Raw genomic sequence first — 19,157 nt, 5'->3', positions numbered from 1 at the left:
AGAATGGCCAAATTATAGATGAAGAAATTGCAATGTAAACATTAAATCATTTAACTGGTTTGATTAACTTAAGCTCAAGAAACATTACTGAATTTTTTTTTTTGTTTTTTTGGTTTTTTTTGCAAGCAATAATGGGAACACAAAGACAAATACAACACAGAACTTGGCCTTGCAGGGTATCTAGTTACTACATGAACTGATACTGCAGTCCAGATCTCCTCATTTTCTATTTCCAGAGTCTTACAGACCACCTCACTTTAGGAGAAAAGTTCTCAAGTTTAACATAGAGAAGAATTTCCCCAGGAGCTGTTAAAAGGCAGATTCCACAGCTCTGCTCCTGGAGACTCTAACTCAATGTGCAAGGTCCACGAATCTTCATGTCAACAAGCACCTCATGTGACTGAAGTGCAAACTGTTCTGTTCCAGAATTTAAAGCATAGTTCTTTGTGTTTTGGAAGGGGTACTGCCCACTGATATCAAGGACAGAGAGAAGCTAAGCATCTGTGTCATTCGGCACCTGTCCTCTCATCCTACAATTTGGAGATCTCAACAAGTATGTGCCATTATCTAGACATACATACTTTAGAGTCCATTCGGGTGTCTCTATTTTTCTAAAACTTGTATTTTTCTGGGGTTGTTTTGGAGGTTCCTGCTGAGTCCTGGAGATCATCCCCTTGTTCTGAGATTTCCTGAAGGATATTAGTTCCCGAGGACTGTGTTTTATTCTCTCTTCCACCTCTCAGTAAAAAGAACCTTGCACACACAAGACCTATAAGAAGGTGTAGTATATTGCATTGATTACACATTCTTTCTCCCATTTTTGCAACACATTTTTATAAAAAGTGAAATTATATGAGAGAAATATTTACAGCAATATTGATTTCTTTTGGTGCTCCTTTTGTATCATAGTATGTTAAGACATAGCAAGGTCTAATGTCTTGAGATTTAAACTGGTCTGATTAAACAGTAAGAAACGGACTGCCAAGTAGGTACCAGGAACATGGCAAAAAATTTCTCGTACGATAAAATGGTGGAGTTTGGGTATCAGTGTACCTCTTCTGCAATCTCCCAGGAAGAACTGACTCTTATTTCTAGCCTGTTGTGACCAACAGCTCTTTTCCACATGGACACTCTTCCACGAGAGGCAATGAGAGGGCTTGTTCTCTCATTTAGAATGATGAGAATATGCATTTTCTGGATTTTCTAAAATGTGCTCAAGCTATTTACTACTTCTATATTTGTTTTAAAACGCTGTTGAATCTGCAATTAGCTTGCACTTATCCTTAGCATAGGTAAGAGTTTAAAGCCCATCAACTGATACTTAAATCAGATTAACTTTCCAATAATAGCATTTAATTGAGAAGAAAAAGCTAAGCATGTGTCTGGATGCGTGTTAGTACTTCCTGAAAGAAGGATACTATTTAATTTTGTGATATAATCTCCTTCTTACTTTTATGAAGAAAATAAACAGTAAGGCTCATGTCCTGATATCACTGTGGCAAGTCGGAATAAGTGAGAAAGCAAACATATTGAAGGAGTCATAAGCAAGTATTTTTATGCCTACAATTGTCTTCTCCCAGAAGATAACAGAACCATTGTCTATACTATTATTCCCTTCACATTTTCACCAATCTTTGTAGATTATCTTGTGTGAGCATCTACACAGCACATCTTTTGATGCTTTTCCATTGACGAGTGTGATAAGAAAACATCTGTTCTGAGTTGCTGTCGAGGCATCATAACAGATGACAACCCTGCTCACACCGGGAGTCTAGACGTTTAGAAAAGCACCCTAGCTTAGGATTCCTGCCACGCGTTGCCCCTTTGCTTTTTCTGGGGCACGGTTTTGAATAACCACTTACAGTTGAACCGCCTGAGAAAAGTTAGTGACCTCTGCCCCAATCACCTCAGGTATAATAGGTACTTGCTCTGTATCTCTTGCCCAGTGGCTACCTGAAACAGGACTGACCTTCCTCCAGCTCATGCACCCCATCACCTCATTTCTGGGATTCATAAGTAATACATCATGTGACTTTACTTCCTTTGTGTGAATGTATTGAAACTGTGTCTTCAATTAAAACAACCCTGGTGATGGGGCGCCTGGGTGGCTCAGTCGGTTGAGTGTCCGACTTCAGCTCAGGTCATGATCTCACAGTCCATGAGTTCAAGCCCCGCATCAGGCTCTGTGCTGACAGCTCAGAGCCTGGAGCCTGCTTCAGATTCTATGTCTCCCTCTCTCTCTGACCCTCCCCTGCTCATGCTCTGCCTCTCTCTGTCTCAAAAATAAATAAAAACATTTTAAAAAAATTATAAAAAAAACAACCCTGGTGGGGCTCTTGGGTGGCTCAGTTGGTTGATTGACCGACTTAGGCTCAGGTCATGATCTCACAGATTGTGGGTTCAACCCCCGCACTGGCCTCTGCACTGACAACTCAGAGTCTGGAGCCTGCTTCGGATTCTGTGTCTCCCACTCTCCCTACCCTCCTGATCACAATGTCTCTATCTCAAAATAAATAAGCATTAAGGAAAACAAACAAACAAAAAACAACCCTGGGGTTTCTACTTCCTTAAGGTGAGAGCTCAGAGGCTGAGGGAGCTATTTGCTGAGCCTGTGCGGGTGGCTTGTGCCTTCTCATTCAGCAGGTCATAATCTGCATATTCTCAATTTAATATGCCAGCGTGGGGGTCCCCCAACTCAATGAGAGCCCCATAATAGATCAGACATTCTACAGATAGTCACCAAGGAGCTTCTCTAATCCAGAGGACTACTGCATAAATAGATATATTACACTACTGCATGGCAAATGCTGTCAGAATTATGAATAGATCTATGAGACCCCCAAAAAAACAGAGTAAACTCACCACTTCTGAAAGAGCTGACGGAAGCCTTACAGAAATTGCTCTCAAGTCTAACACTCCAACAGCATCACCTGGGAAGCTCTGGAAATAAACGATCACATGCTCCAGCCCAGGACAATTAAAGTAGAGTCTCTGCAGGTGGGTCCTCAGCACTGATAAATTTAAAACTCTCTCCTGGTTATTATAATATGCGTCTGGTGCTAAGAACCCCTGCTTTAAGGAAATGGCAAATAAATTTAGAATGACGGATGAGGAGCAAATCCATGTATTTAAGCAGAGGTCAAGTTGCAGTAAACAAGGATGTTTTGTTAGTTTTCCTCTGCCAAATTCTTTCTGTTATTTTACTCATTCCTGATTAGTTCCTTGCAATGGAGCAGAATTTCCATATTTCTTGATTTGAACAATTACTCAGGAATGGGTGGTCAAGCTTAACCAAGAGTAGTTTATTTCTACCAAAGGAAAAGAAATTTGTCAGCCACATAAAACGTTACTCATCATTTTGAGCGTAAGAAAATAGAACTAAAGCTAAGGTGATTGGCTTAGTGAAAGAGAATAAAAGATTTAGAAGACAGATGTTTCAAATGTATTTATTCAAGGTTTAGTTTAAAACTTGTGGAACCAACTATCAACATTCCTAAAATTCAGTTGATACAATTAACTTAAAAGATATAGCATAGCTTATATAGCTACTGTTTGTTAGAAGCCAAGTTTGAGGCCAGCAAAGTTTGGTTAGTAATCACTGACATCAGCTATATTGAAAAAAAATTATTGGCAACATCTACAGTTCCATGATGCCCCACTCATCTCACGTCTAACTGAATTATTTTGCTTCCCCTGCTAATCACATGACCAACTCACTCAAATAAAAGTTGTTCTCCTCTCAGATCATCCTGCTGTCTGGATTTCTTCCCCCTCCAAAATCTGGGCCTATCAAAATTCCAACTGTTCTGTAAATTCCAGAGGAACAAAAGCAGTCCTCAATAGAAGTCATATACTTATATTTTGAATTCTTACACTACTTGTTTTTGTAATCAAATGCTATTGTCATCTGATTTTTAATTTTTTATTGTAGATATAACCTCTTACGTCAGGTGCCAATTCTTGGGGAATGAGGAAAAAGAATAAGGAAAGGAGCTACAAAGTTTTGAGAGGCTGCTGTGTGTGGAGATCTGAAGATGCCTATTATTTCACTGAAACTTAATCTGATATAAATTTTAGCATATTATTTTATGGATTAAAAGCAACCGAAAAGATGAGTGACTTGCTGAAGGTCACAACTAGATGACGGAAGAGGCATGGTTCAAATTTTCAAATTCTAATGTCCTTGAGAAGTCCGTGAACTTTCCACCACTTCAGGTTGAATGGTGTGTATTTTATGTACATTTTGGTTCTCACACTCCTTCATTTATTCAAATGGGCTGATTTAGTGAACATTTCCAACTCTGTAGAATGTGAAAGAATAAAACCCATTCATAAAATTTCTTTCCAACCACTGTATTCAACTATGTTATGTCTATCCGCACCCCCCTCCCCTTGTAATACTATCATGAGAAAATCTCATTGGTTTCGGGTCACTTTCAGGTACTTAACCAAACCCATCTAGTCCAACTAAAACTTCAAATATATGTAGTAGTTGACTCTTTCTCTTTGCCTATCTCACTATTAAGAAGACAACCAGTGAAGAGCAGGAAAGCTACTGCATAAGATGACAGAGGACATCCAAATGAGGAATGAGATGCCAGTTTCCCCTTCTTGTCTGCACCCTGGATAGTAGGTCAGTTAGGTACCTACGAGTGGGGTGAGATATTTGCCTGTTACCATAAACTCCATCCTCCCCATCACTTCTGCCTTCAGCAGTTCCTCTGGTTTTATGTAATTACATGTGTATAGACCTCAAGAGAGGAAGACCTGGGACCAAGCTGGGAGGTAGCAGGACTATTATTGCCACTTCATTTGGAGGTTTGGAGAAGGCACCTCTCCACACCAGAAAGGTTTTCATGTACCAGCTTCTTTAATCATAGTAGCCAGTTCTGAGGTCTCTACCCTCTTTCATGCAAAGATATTTATTGAGAGACAACTATTCCATATTACCTAACCCCATCATCCTCAAACTGAGGGCACACCCATGAATTAGACACTGAGTATGGTGTCTTGCACATAGTGAGTAATCAATATATGTATTGAAGCACAAGAGTAGACAGAGTAGAGACATAGTAATCATGAATAGAATTGTTGAGCTGAAGGATGCATTATTTCATCATAGACACAAGGTGTATTAGTGAGTAGGAAAGAGAAGAAACAGTATAGGCACTGGATACAGCCCCTGGATAAATCAAACATAAATCATGTCAGAGCAACCACAGGAAAGCCAACAGAGAGATACAGGGAGAGATTGATGAACAGTGTTGAGTAATACTAGATTGAGGACCAAAGATAGTATTTGGTGGAGAGGGCGAAACTGAAATCATTGGACATTGGGGTGGAAGTGTTGGAATAAGCTCCCTTGTGTGGAGGAATAAAAAGCGTGAAGGCTTTTTTAGTTTTCATTCTGTTACGTGCCCCACACATGAGAAATGGAAAGCGAGGTCTCTGCCCAGCTCTCACTCTCAAAACATTTTGGGAATTAAGAACAACTTACATGAGAAAGATAGCAAAAAAATCCTTAAGAACTACATGTAACAGTAATGGCTGAAAGGCTACAGAGGTGTATGTGCCGCAAAGGAGTGAGGAGGGCATGATCACCGAGAATTGGAGTAATCAGTAGGTTTTGGAGGTTTTGAATAGTTCCAGGAGGAACAATGCACACAGGCCTTCATGATTTAAGGTTTCAGTGGGGGACAGGGAGCAGACTTTCTAGCGAAAAAGAAAAAGGATGAGGTAGGAAAAGTTGGAGATTTCAGATATGAAATAGTGCAGCATGATTTTGTGCTTTTTTTTTTTTTTAGTTTATTTATTTTGAGAGAGAAAGAGAGTGAGGAGGGCTAAAGAGAGAGGGAGAGAGTGAGATGATCCCAAGCAGGGTTCCACGCAGTCCACACTGAGCTAGACGTGGTGGAGAGTAGGGAAGGTGGGGGTCTGGGTCTCACTAACCTTGAGATCATAATCTGAGCCGAGATCAAGAGTCAGATGCTTAACTGACTGAGCTACCCAGGTGCCTCATGCAGTGTGATTTTGAATTCTACAACATGACTATTCATTTGTATAGCTGAATAAAAGTTAAAGTGAACCTCAGAACTTCTAGAAAGTATGCAACACTGAATTGAAGGACTAAGATATGTTTTCATATCTTTCAGTGTTTATATCTAAAGGAAAAGTAAATTCATTGTCTTTCCACTCTTTCACTTTTTAAATATTTATTTCTTTCTCTTTTTACTTTTCTTTCCTGTCTTCCTTTTTTTCCCCCTTATTTATTCATTAAACACATATGTTCTGTTCAGCTACTACATAAGAGGTGTTAGAAATAAAGCAATGGGCAAAGAGCTTATATTCTACTGGCAGGAATAAAAAAATCACTTGTGTCAGTGATAACTCATATAAAGTAAGATATGACAGAAAATGGTGCAAGGTGGAGGCTTTAACAAATTCTTAAGTATGTATACAGTGTTTCTAACTGCAGGCACTATATTCTGTATATCTCTAGGACTATTTAATTTGGGATCACTGAAACTTTGTATACATTTTTAAAGAAATAGGAAGAAAAAGACAATAATCCCTCCTAAGGGCTTATGGTACCTTAATCACCAGAGCTTTTATCACACCAATATCTTGAATTTTACTTTGGTTGGTGTCCTTTGGGTTTTGCTCCATGACAATATTCAAGGTGGGTGACAGATGTCATTTCTCTAATATGGGAACAGAGTGATTGTGGTGATAGAGGCAGCAAGTAGACTCATCTTTCACAAGAATGCTCCAAGGCAGATCGGTTCTAGAAAAGAGAATATCTAGAGGTTGAGGACTGAATATAGTATTCCCTTAAATACATCTGGTACAGTGTATCCCTTAGAAACATTTTGTTTGCCCTCAGGAGCACACATTCCCCATTTAAAAAAACTTATTATCGTAAAGCATATACAATAAAATATAACATTTTAACCATTGGTAAGGGTACACTTCAGTGATATTAAGTACATTCACACTGTTGTACAAGCATCATCACCGTACATATCCAGGACTTTTTTCATCTTCCCAAACTCAAACTCTATTAAACAATAATTCTCCATTCACCCTGCTCACTATTTCTGGCAACCACTATTCCACCTTCTGGCTCTTTGAACTTGACTACTTTAGGTACCTCATGTAATATACATACATATACAGTGTAAATCCTGGCTCCTTTTCTGAGGTAAAGCCTGGTGCTCCCCTCAAAAATAATTGTAATAGTGTGGATTGTGCTTTCACACCATTGTTCTCTTTCTGTACTCCAGAATCTCAATTCCTGTTATCAAAATGTCAGAAACATGTGAACGATTCTTCCCTCTTATATACTAATAAGCTATTTTTGCAAATGATTAGATACAAGATGTCTCCAAGTCTCATTTTGGACCTAAGTTCTCATCCAGTGGCGCTCTTTTCCCATTTTGTGCCATCTCAGTAGGTACTAAGTATTGCATAATACACAGCAGATGCTCTGCTCACTCAACACCAAGTTATCCACTTATTTTAAAGTGAAGGAGGATTTAAGTGTGCTAGTAAAGGAGTTTTTAGGATTTTATTTTTAAGTAATCTCTATACCCAACATGGGGCTCAAACCTGTGACTCCAAGATCGAGCATGCTCCACTGACTGAGCCAGCCAGGTGCCCTCAGGATTTTTCTTAGGAAAAAAAAAAAAAGAAGAAGAAGAGGAAGAGGAAAAGATTTCCCCTCTGATACATTTTCTAGACTATTCTTTTTTTTTTTTTTTTTTTTGCCTTTTGCGTAAAAACTACAATTTCAGTATGATCCAGTAAGGCTCAGTCACTCACTGCTAAATTTATGATTCTGTAATTATTTGTCATTTATTATTTACTGCCTTCATTATGCACAAAGCTCACAAAATAAAACGGATATGGCCGGGCTTTTAAATAGCTCCGAAGAGCTGAGTGGCACTGGAAAAGCACTTGACTCCTTCATTTATATCACCAACCTGAAATTAGAGGCATATGAAATTCAGCGAAAATTCTCCACTCTGGTGTTTCTTTTGGCTCACATTTTGAATAGAGGGAAAGTAGACATAATACATAAATACTGTATTTACTTAATTTTATGATTCATTAAAGGTATGTTAGGCTTTTGAGAAGGAACAGCTTCCCAGACACTATGGAGTATGTGCACACACGTACAAAATGTTGTTTACCACTTCAACAGCACAGCTTTGTACACAAAATTATGTGTCACTTTTTCTTTTACACTCAAGTCTGAGTCAAGTCTGAGTCAAAGCCTCTTCACACTGAGAATCCATTCTCTCAAACACTGTTGCCATTTGCAACAGTGCACATCATCTCAGGGATGCATTGCTGTTCACAACCATTATTAGTCATCTTGACTTCTTTACCAATTTGAGAGCTAGTAATATCACTTTGAGGCATTTTGAAGAGTACAGCATTTTCTTTTTTTTTAATCTTTTAATGTTTATTTATTTGGGGGGGGGCAGAGATAGAGGGAGACAACAGAACCTGAAGCAGCTCCAGGCTGTGAGCTGTCAGCACAGAGCCCAATGTGAGACTTGAACTCATGAGCTGGGAAATCATGACCTGAGCCGAAGTTGGATGCTTAACCAACTGAGCCACCATGTGCCCTAAGAGTACAGCATTTTAATAATGATTTTCTCCTGAGTTAAGCTCAGAGTTTCCTTTTCTTACATGCCTTTTAAAATTAATATTGCTGGCATTTACAAGTTTTAAGGAACTTTTATCAATTGCATTTAAGGCCTAATTGATACTCTTTCAGAGTACATGCATCAATTACACCATCTTCTCTTAGGTGTTACAACTTCTCAGTCTATGCTGAGAGATTTGGGGAAATCATTTTAACAACAGTGTGAAAATGTGAAAATGTATGTGACTTAGCATTAAGAAAAATTTCTGTGTTATCAATCAATGATCTGAAATGGGAAGGGGACCTGAATAGACATTAGAAGACTATTAGAAGACTGAATAGACAATAGAAGACATACAGTCTTCTTGACATAACTATATTCTTCCTAATCATATTTTAAGTGTTTAAAAAGAATGTTTTAAAATTTCTCATAGATATATGAACCCACATCTTCTAACACTGTGGTATTTAATTTAATTTTTTAAAATTAATTTTAAATGTTTGTTTAGTTTTGAGAGAGAGTGAGAGAGAGAGCGGGAGGTGCAGAGAGAGAGGGGGACTGAGGATCTGAGGTGGGTTCCAGCTGATAGCAGAGAGCCTGATGTGGGGCTTGAACTCATGAACTGTGAGATCATGACCTGAGCCAAAGTCAGAGACTTAATCGACTGAGCCACACAGGTGACCAAAAATTAATTTTAATTGACTGAGAGAACATCAAGGAAGAACCTTTAATGTTTAATAGCAACATTAAAAAAAATTATTCTTACACTGTTTCCATCTTATGCAACTCAGAAATAAGGGAATGCTTTTATTTACAAAATCTGTTAAAATAGTTTACTGGAGGGGCGCCTGGGTGGCGCAGTCGGTTAAGCGTCCGACTTCAGCCAGGTCACGATCTCGTGGTTCGTGAGTTCGAGCCCCGCGTCGGGCTCTGGGCTGATGGCTCAGAGCCTGGAGCCTGTTTACGATTCTGTGTCTCCCTCTCTCTCTGCCCCTCCCCCGTTCATGCTCTGTCTCTCTCTGTCCCAAAAATAAATAAACGTTGAAAAAAAAATTAAAAAAAAAATAGTTTACTGGAAATTAGAAAACTCATCAATTAATTATGGGACAATTTTTCATTGTTTAGGGCAATCACTGTAGGAATCCTTTATATAATTAATGTGTTTTAAATATATAAATATATATGGGGTAATATATAAATATTTAAATATATATGGGGTTCATAGTTTGCTTCTTACATATCCCTCTGAGAAATGGTGACATTATATACTTTACCATAGGTGTGTAGCATAAACTCACTAAGAGAATGTTAGAAATGATTCCTTAACTATCCTGATTTTCTCATTTGGCTTCCTTCAATAGGCTTTTTTAAGCCATCTGAGAATCTTTCATCATGAATATTAAAACTCATCCAATATCTCTCTAATTCATGTTTGAGCACATACAAGGCTTATATGATCGCATGAATATTTTCATAAAATATGAATTTTATGAATTTTTCACTGGAATAAATAATTCAGATTAAGCTCATTTTTACCTTTGTTATGTTAAAATAGCCAATCACACTTTTGAAAAGAAATAATTTATGTAAGATACTACTTGTCCAAGGCACAGCTCATTCTTGATATTATTAACAACTGTGGACTAAGATGTACTCTCTAGGTGCATACCTCTATATGCAGAGGTAATCTTTCTAAGGAAGGAAGATAGTTATTTAAGAATGTGCCATTCTAGGGACACCTGGGTGGCTCTGTCAGTTAAGTGTCCAACTCCTGACTTTGGATCATGGTTTGTGGGATTGAGCCCCACGACAGGCTCTGTGCTGACAGCATAGAGGGATTCTTGGGATTCTTTCTCTTCCTCTTGCTGCCCCTCCCCCGCTCACACTTTCTTTCCCTTTCTCTCAAAATAAATAAATAAAACTTAAAAAAAAAAGTATATGCCATTCAATAATAGTTGTATATTGCTTTTAATTACAAAATGCTAGGGAGCCTGGGTGGCTCAGTTGGTTAATGATCTGATTTTGGCTCAGGTCATGATCTCACAGTTTGTGAGTTCAAGCCCCGTGTCAAGCTCTTTGTTGACAATTCAGAGCCTGGAGCCTGCATTCAGATTCTATCTCCCTCTCTCTCTCTCTGCCCCTCCCCTGCTTGAGCTCTTTCTCTCTCTCAAAAATAAATCAACATGCTAAATATTAAAAAAAATAAGTCACAAAATGCCTTCTCATTATTTGATATTCCATACAATCCTACGTGAGGATAAATTAACTAAATGAACTTTCTTTTTAAGGGTTCACTAATGTGAGGCCTTATTCTATACATTTTTACCTCCATTAATTCATTTAATATTAATAAAAGTTCTTTTATGTGTGTGTATTTAGTATCATTTTGCCAGACGGGAATTATGAGGCCCAGAAATTTTGCTGATATGCTCAAGAGTATGACCATATAGTGGCAAAGTCAAGATTTAGACCAATGTTTTTTACCTTCAGAATGTATTCTGGTTTGAAACAGGCATGGCAGATGGCATCTTCATTTTATTAATGAGGAACTGAGGTCTAAGCAGATTAAATTATTTGCCTCAAATCAAAAATAGAAAGTAGCTATTCGAAAACGTGACATCAAGTTTAAAGGCAAAGGTTTTCCCACTGTACCTCGCTGGCTCAATGTAATGATAAGGTATCACATGAGGACATATCATATAATAAGGACACATATGGTCCTGGTGTCTGCCGACCTGTGATGCAGCCCCCGAGATACACCGTGAATAGACAGAACAACTCAAAAGAAAGATTGAAAAGGCAGAAAGAGAACAAAAATAATTCATTGCCTGTTCTGTCTTGACGAGTTGCATTTTTCACTCTTATCTATTTAGACAAAATCAACTATGTAACTTGGAAACGAACTGAACCCACATACACGTACATGTATGTGTGTTCCTATACACAACTCACATTCAATACTCACTTGTTACAGGCAGACAGCAAATGCTTCAGTGGTCCTGAAGAGCCCTCAGCTGCCACCTATGTCCCTGTGTCCTCTAAGGACTAAACAAACAGCCTTCTTCTTGAGCTGTGAGGCTAAATCTTATCTTTCCATTTCCCTGAAACTAGGTATCAATCCCAGCACCTAAGGATTTAGCTAGTTAGAATTCTTCAGTATATTTCACTTTGTGTGGTCTCACGATACACATAGATATACTCAGAGTAACTAGTATGAGAAAACATTTTTAGTCTTGAAGTTCACATTTTTTTTCCTAATTAAAGGATATTTATACTCAAAGAGACTTCAGTCTCAATTCCCTCAGAGAGTTGTCAGAGACCATTCCTTCAGTCCAGATTGTCATGGATATTTCCCAGGTTCTCCAATAATGTACTTTCTAATTTCTCTTCTCTTAACTTTTCCTAGCTATATTAACTATAATACTGGGTTTGCTCCTGTAGCAAAGTACAAAATAGTTCTGGCTTAAAAAAGATACAAATGGAGATATCTTTCTCATAATAGACAGATGATAAATGGTGGTTTCATGGTTTCAGGAGACCATATCCTTCCCATCTAGGCTCTCTGTCATTTCTAAAGTACACCTTTCATCTTGTGGGCTAAGGTGGCTGCTCCAGCTTCTAATACCTCTGCAGGGTAGGAGGAAGGAGATACAAAATAAAGCCACGCCTCTGGGAATGCCTGAGTGGCTGAGTCAGTTAAGCATCTGACTCTTGATTTCCGCTCACATCATGATCTCAGGGTTTGTGAGATCAAGCCCCGTGTTGGGTTCTGTGCTAGCATTATGGAACCTGCTTGGGACTCTGTATCTCCCTCTCTCTTTCTGTCCCTCCCCTGCTCACATGCTCTGTTTCTCTCTCTCTCTCAAAATAAGTAAATAATCTTAAATAAAAAACACTCTTCTCGAAGGGTGCCATCAGTCAGGGGCAGTAAAATGTGTTCCTTCTGTGTCCATCTGTCCATCTCTTTATATTTATAAGTAAAACTGATTATTTTATATTTAGAACTACAATTGATTATTTGTATTTATTTTGTTTCTAGAAACTTTGCTAAGCCTTCATATTAACTTTATTATTTTCTTGGGTTGCTCATACGATCATGTCATACTGATGACAGTATGTTTCTTTCTTCAACGTTTTTTTTTTTCTTACCTCCCTGTCCAGACTAAGACCTCCTCTAGGAAAATGTCACATAGAAATGGCGATAGTAGACAACTTATCTAGTTCTTGATCTCAAAAGGAAAGATTTCAAGTTACTAATGCAGTAGGTAATTCGTAGATACCCTTCATCAGATTGAGGAAGTTTTCTTTGATTCCTTGGATAACCCAAGTTGCTAATTATACAGAGTGCTTCTATATATACCTGCATTCATTCCTCTAGTAATTTATTTAGGATTTATGTATCCATGTTCACAAATGTGTTTGATCTTTTTTATTATGGTACTATTGTTAAATTTTGAAATGCAATGCTTACAAGCCTCATAAAATACACTCAGGACTATTTTTTCCAAATTGCCTCCAGTAGGGGTTCCTGGGTGGCTCAGTTGGTTAACCATCCAACTCTTGATTTCATGATCTCACAGTTGTTGAGTTTGAGCCCCATGTTGGGCTCTGCACTGACAGTACCGAGTCAGTTTGGGATTCTCTCTCTGTGCCCTTCCCTGTCTTTCTCTCTCTCAAAATAAATAAACTAAAAGACAAACAAACAAACACCCCTACAGTAAAGTAAAGAAAACTTAGATATACTTTTTTTTTTTTTAATTTTTTTTTTCAACGTTTATTTATTTTTGGGACAGAGAGAGACAGAGCATGAACGGGCGAGGGGCAAAGAGAGAGGGAGACACAGAATCGGAAACAGGCTCCAGGCTCTGAGCCATCAGCCCAGAGCCTGACGCGGGGCTCGAACTCACGGACCGCGAGATCGTGACCTGGCTGAAGTCGGATGCTTAACCGGCTGCGCCACCCAGGCGCCCCTAGATATACTTTTTTAAATTTAATGCTTTGGAGAGCTTTTCATGAAAACCATTGGCTCTTCCTATATATCTAAGTCTGCACCACCTCCAGTTATAACCCGCTTTATTTCTGACTCAATTATTGTTGTCTTCTCTTTCTCACTAGATGAATCTTGCCAGAAGTTTTGTCAATTTAATTTGACTTCTCAAAAAAGCAACTTTTGGGGCGCCTGGGTGGCGCAGTCGGTTAAGCGTCCGACTTCAGCCAGGTCACGATCTCGCGGTCCGTGAGTTCGAGCCCCGCGTCAGGCTCTGGGCTGATGGCTCGGAGCCTGGAGCCTGTTTCCGATTCTGTGTCTCCCTCTCTCTCTTCCCCTCCCCCGTTCATGCTCTGTCTCTCTCTGTCCCAAAAATAAATAAACGTTGAAAAAAAAAATTAAAAAAAAAAAAAAGCAACTTTTGGAATTATTGGTCCGCTCTATTGTTTGTGTTCTATTTTATTAATTTCTATTCTTTATTATTTTTTTCTTTCAATTGTGTCTTCTTGGGGAGGGTGAATTTTTTTTCCCAACATCTTGAGATGGCTATTTAAAGCTATGAATTTAAGGCTGAAAATCTCCTCCTATGTTCTTTTTTTACCTACATGCTAAAGCACCATTTTTATCATTCAGATCAAAACATTTTTTAATTTCCATTATGATTTCATCCATGAACCATAGGTTATTTAGAAGTATATTTATTTCTTTTTAGATTTTTACTTTGATATAATTCAAAAATATATTAAAATTGTGTGAATGGTATGAAGAATGGTATAAATCTGGCATCTGTCAGCCAGATTCAACAAGTGTTACCTTTTTGCCTATCTGTTTATCTTTTCATGATTCTCTTTCTCAACATGCGCACATCCTCGTACTTTTTTTTCTGAATCATTAGCCATTGGAGAGGAAATTGCAGACATACTACACCTTTATCCTGAAATACTTCAATATATATTTTCCAAGAACAAGGACATTCTCTTATATAACCACTACAGAATTCTCATAATCGGGAAATCTAATTTGGATGCAGTACTGCTATGTAATTCACATTAACTACTGGAAATTTGCCACTTATCCCAATGATGTCCTCTACCGCTACTTTTTTGCCTAGATAAGGCACCACATTTAATTGTTTGGAAGTAATTTTTTCTTTCTTTTTCTCCTAAATGTTAGGTAGTTATTTATTGATTCTTTCTGAGGAAGTGTCACAAATGTAAGTCAGTTTGTACAGTTATATTTTAGAAATCAGCCAAAGGAGCTCAAATAATATCATACCTCATATAATTGCAGTGATTTGTATCAGAGAAGGAAAACAGAAGTTTCCATGAAGTTTTGCTGGAAGTAATTCAAAAGGCTTGTTTTTTTGGAAATGACCATTATGTAGGAGGAAAATAACCAGAACAACATAGACCAAGTGTGATTTCTATATGGTTCCTGTTTGATCACTGTTTTTATAACTGGACAACATGACCCATTACTGTGTAATGACCTCAGCTTTATGGGTTACAGCTAATTTTTTGTTATAAAATATAATAAAGGAGAAAATATTAGAGAATATAACATGCAATAAAGGAAACTATTCTCTTCACACTTTTGTTTTTCTATGTGAGTGTGAATCAGACCATGTACAAAATAAACTAACTTTGCTTTCACTGTCATAAAAATCTAAGAAGCTGGTTTAGATCATCCCAGTCACACTAACAAAGCCTCTATAGTTTCCTGAATTTTTCAAAAAAATATATAACTTGCTCCCTTCTTGGCGCAAACATAAAAAACTTTTTCAGAGGAGCCAAGATGGCGGAACAGCATGGAAGTTTTTTGTGTGTCTCGCGTCCATGAAATACAGCCAGGCCAACATTAAACCATCCTACACACCTAGAAAACTGATTGGAGGAGTAACACAACAATCTGCACAACCTGAACCACAGAATTCAGCAGGTACAAGGCACGGAGAGGTGAATTTGGGGAGTGAAAAGCTGTGGAGGGTAGGGAACCGCTTTTGCAGGTGGAGAGAGGACAGAGACTGGCGGGGGGGGGGAGAATACAGGAAAAATACCCCTCCCCAAAAGCAGCTGGAGAGAAAATGGAAAATTGGAAACAGCCTCAGGGACTAAACTAAAAAGGGAGAAAGGAGAGGGTTTAAATTCCATTAAGACTGAAAACAAGGGGAGTGCAAAGGCTGCAACTCCACAGCTCGAAACCTGGCGGTGCTCTGGTGGGAAAGACGAATCCCCAGGAACAGAGTGGGGTCCAGGAGGTTCTTGGGCCACACGGGGAAAAGCTGTTCCACTGCTGGAAGGACATTCAGTAGAGACTGTTGAAGCCACCTGGTCCCAGCAGACCGCAGAAAATGGCCACATTCGCTGGTGCTGGTGCAAGGTCGTTAAGGGTGAAGCCTGGCGCCAGATGTGTGTTGTGATTTTCCATAATCCCTGAAACGCTGCCGCTACACTATTTCGCGAACTTTTTCTGGGGCAGGGTGGCACCTGGCCATAGTCTCGGGGCACCGGCAGCAGCAGGGTCCAGCAAGCATTCCTGGGTGCAGCTGACATTTGGTCATTGCTGGGTGAGACCCTCCCACAGAGGGGCAGAATGGGTCAAAGCTGCAGTCCTCCAGAAGTAAGGGGCTGGGGAAAACAGCCACATCTAAGACAAAACTCGGGAGAGAGGTACTGCCTGGGGCCTGGTCACGGACAGTGAAAAAGTGGGGAGTGGACAAAGGCTGAAGATAGAGAACGGGTGCGTGACTGCTGATCTGGGAGAACAGACTGGGTAGCTGGGTGGCGCCATTTTCACCGCTCCTGCGCATGCGCATACGCACCTACCAGCGCCACAACAATCCACCCCAGTAGGCAAGCAGCACCATCTAGTGGAGAGCGGAGCTGTTACACTGAGCACCTCCCAACTGGGCCAACTTCACTCTTCAAGAACACAAGTCTCAACACCTGCTTAGTTTATGGACTATAAAACGCTACATAGACTGACTTCTAGGGGAAAACGAAGTAATTTCAGTCCTACTTCAACCTGTTAGCAGGTTCATCTATTCAATTTTCTTTTTTTTTTTCTTTTTTACATTTCTTTTCTTTTTCTAGAATACAGAAAGAGAAAAATTTCATTTTTATTTTCTATTATTAAAAAAATTTTTTTCTTTAATTTATATTACTATATTTTTTACTTTTGTGTAATTTTTTTTCAAACTCTATTTTACTTCCATCATTTTATTTTAGTCTACTTGAGTATATTCATCTTTTCAAATTTTCAAACAATTTCCTTTATTTTTTCTTTTTCTTTTTTTCTCTTTTTCGTTTTTCTTTTTCTTAATGCAGAAAGAGAAAAACTTCATTTTTACTTTCAATTTCTATTAAAAATATTTTTATTTAATTTGTTCACTATATTTTTTGCTTTTATATAATTTTTTTCAAATTCTATTTTACTTCCATCATTTTATTTTGGTCTACTACAGTGTATTCACTTTTTCAAAGTTTCAAATGATTTCCTTTTTTCTTTTCTCTTTTTTTAACCTGTTTTCTCTTTTTCATTTCTTTTCTTTTTTCTTGAATACAGAAAAAGAAAAAAATCATATTTATTTTTAATTTTTCTTAAAAATATTTTTCTTTACTTTTTTCTACTATATTCTTTAATTTTGTATATATTTTTAAAATTCTATTTTACCCCATCATCTCATTTTAGTCTACTTCAGTGTATTCATTTTTTCAAATTCTCCAACAATTTCCTCTCCCCCCTTTTTTTCTCTAATCTGTCAAACCTCTTTCAACACCCAGACCAAAACACATCTAGGATCTAGCATCATCTATTCAATTTTTGTATGTGTGTGTGTGTTTAATTTTTAATTTTAATAGTTTTTAAATTTTATTTTCTTTTAATTTCAATTTTTCTACCTTATTAATTCCTTTTCTCCCTTCAAAATGAAAAACAAAGGAATTCACCCCAAATAAAGAGCACAAAGAAACGACAGCCAGGGATTTAACCAACACAGATACAAGCAAGATGTCTCAACCAGAATTTAGAATCACAATAATAAGAATACTAGCTGGAGTCGAAAATAGATTAGAATCCCTTTCTGCTGAGATAAAAGAAGTAAAAAGTAGCCAGAATGAAATTAAAAATGCTATAACTGAGTTGCAATCATGGATGGATGCAGCAGCGGCAAGGATGGATGAAGCAGAACAGAGAATCAGCGATACAAGAGGACAAACTCATAGAGAATAATGAAGCAGAAAAAAAAGAGGGAGATTAAAGCAAAAGAGCACAATTTAAGAATTAGAGAAATCAGTGACTCATTAAAAAGGAACATCAGAATCATAGGGGTCCCAGAAGAAGAAGAGAGAGAAATAGGGGTAGAAGGGTTATGTGAGCAAATCAGAGCAGAAAACTTTCCTAACCTCAGGAAAGACACTGACATCAAAATCCAGGAAACAGAGAGGACCCCCATTAGATTCAATAAAAAGCGACCATCAACAAGGCATATCATAGTCAAATTCACAAAATACTCAGGCAAGGAGAGAATCATGAAAGCAGCAAGGGAAAAAAAGTCCCTAACCTACAAGGGAAGACAGATGAGGTTTGCAGCAGCCCCATCGACAGAAACTTGGCAGGCCACAAAGGAGTGAAGGGATATATTCAGTGTGCTGAATCAGAAAAGTATGCAGCCAAGAATTCTTTATCCAGCAAGGTTGTCATTCAAAATAGAAGGAGAGATAAAAAGTTTCCCAGACAAACAAAAATTAAAGGAATTTGTGACCACTAAACCAGCCCTGCAAGAAATTTTAAGGGGGACTCTCTGAGGGCAGAAAAGATGGAAAAAAAAAAAAAATATATATATATATATATATATATATATATATATATATACAAAAAGCAACAAAGATTAGAAAGGACCAGAGAACACCACCAGAAACTTCAACTGTACAATCATCATAATGGCAATAAATTCAGTACTCACTCTAAACGTCAATGGACTCAATGCTCCTATCAAAAGACATAGGGTAACATAAGAAAACAAGATCCATCTATATGCTGTTTATAAGAGACCCATCTTAGACCTAAAGACACCTTCAAATTGAAAATAAGGGGATGGAGAACCATCGATCATGCTAACAGTCAACAAAAGAAAGTCGGAGTAGCCATACTTATTATCAGACAATCTAGACTTTAAAATAAAGACTGTATCAAGAGATGCAGAAGGGCATTATATCATAATCAAGGGGTCTATCCACCAAGAAGACCTAACAATCATAAATATTTATGCACCAAATGTGAGAGCGCCCAAATAGATAAATCAATTAATCACAAACATAAAGAAACCCATCGATAGTAACACCATAATAGTAGGAGACTTCAACACCCCACTCACAGCAATGGACAAATCATCTAATCAAAAAATCTACAAGGAAACAATGGCTTTGAATGACACACTGGACCGGATGGACTTAATAGATATATTCAGAACATTTCAGCCTAAAGCAGCAGAATATACATTCTTCTCCAGTGCACAT

This window comes from Lynx canadensis, chromosome A1, assembly GCF_007474595.2.
Source record: "Lynx canadensis isolate LIC74 chromosome A1, mLynCan4.pri.v2, whole genome shotgun sequence".
NCBI classification, from domain to species: Eukaryota; Metazoa; Chordata; class Mammalia; order Carnivora; family Felidae; genus Lynx; species Lynx canadensis.
Note: the sequence above shows the minus strand (reverse complement) of the source record.